Source organism: Odocoileus virginianus, chromosome 1 (assembly GCF_023699985.2).
Source record: "Odocoileus virginianus isolate 20LAN1187 ecotype Illinois chromosome 1, Ovbor_1.2, whole genome shotgun sequence".
Classification (NCBI taxonomy): domain Eukaryota; kingdom Metazoa; phylum Chordata; class Mammalia; order Artiodactyla; family Cervidae; genus Odocoileus; species Odocoileus virginianus.
The window spans coordinates 101,156,289-101,157,922 of NC_069674.1; positions in this window are offsets into that span (position 1 = coordinate 101,156,289).

Genomic DNA, 1,634 nt, shown 5'->3' on the forward strand with positions numbered 1-1,634 from the left:
CCTGAGCATCCAGCAGGCCATGGGTATCCACCAGAATGCTCTAGGGAGGGAAGGAAGAGCATGACTTCATTTGGAAAACCAGTAGAGTTTCTTCAGTAACAAAACTGAGGTTTTACTTTGGTTGTGAACTAGTCTAAATGCTTTACATACATTATTTCCTTGAATCCTCTTAAGCATGATAACAAGGAAGATGTGGTTCCCATTCTACAAATCACAGAAGTAAGGCTCAGCCAGCTAACTTGCTCCATTATCACACGATCAGTGGGTGGCAAAAGACATACCAACCAGGAGAAAGCAGTCTTATTTCCAGTCAAAAAATTTGTAAATCAACTAAATGGAAAGAAAATTTCTCATTTGAAAAGAAGACCAGTCCACCTCTCACCTTCTTTAGATCACAGTTCAAGAAATTTTCCCAAAAGGAATGTGATGCAAAAGAGAGAACACACACAGGGTTCAAATTCCAAGACTTCTGAACAGATCCTAGGGGAAATGAACCCATGCCAGACTTCATTTGCTGAAAGCAAGATTCTTATCCTTATTAATAGAAGCACTTTTCATGCTTGATATTCTGTCTTATTTACTAATTTATAATGTTTGTGGTTTTTTGAGTGCTCATAAATCAAGCAACACATTACATTAGCCCTAAAATGGATGCGATGTCAAAAACTACAGATATAAGTGAGCAACCAAACCTAAATTGAGTTGTACTGAATCCCAAATATTTACAAAGTTGCTGATAATCCACCCCTTTAAATATCTGGAAGAGATTGCCTTCTCTACTAAAAAGGACCAAAAAGGAGTGTCACATTGATATTTTATTCTATTCTTTGAATCGTTGTTTTACCACCTACAAGAGAAAAAAGCAACACAATAAATAGGACCATGAGCCAAGAAAACAGAGCCCAGATGTTTCTAAATTGTCTTTCCTGAACAATAGTACAACCAAAAGCAATTTTTGATTCCACAAAAAATTTCTATTTTTATAATTACTAGTTGACAGAATTTTAAAGAAGAAATTACACGTCATAATACACTGTCATAGAAAAACATTTTGCAGTTGGTAATTTCAGTCTGTTAGTTATTAATGGCAAATTTTTCTAAGCTTGGCAAATATTAGAGTGCCTACTAGGGGGATGGTACTGCACCTCATATTGACTTCCCAAGTGGCTCAGTGATCAAGAATCTGTTGCCAAGCAGAGGATATGGGTTCAATCCTTGGGTGGGGAAAATCCCCTAGAGGAGGAAATGGCAACCCACTCCAGTCTTCTTGCCTGGGAAATCCCATGGACAGAGGAGCCTGGTGGGTTACAGACCATGGGATCACAAAGGAGTCAGACATGGCTTAGCAACCAAACAACAACTGCACCTCATATCTGTTAGAGAGATGGAGGGACCTGCATGCTTGATTCTGAGTCTGCATTAATGAACCAAATCTCTTACTTTCTTCAAAAAGTGAAAGAATTCAGGGGAAACAGAGAGGAAAAACAAAATTTTGCATCTATTATTTTTACAGTTACAATTTAAAATATCAATAACATTTTCATTTTCTTAGAAAACAAGGGTTTCTTTCAACAAAAAACAAAGACAGGCAAACCTGAGGTGAGGCGGAAAGTGACTGTTAGTCACTCAGTTGT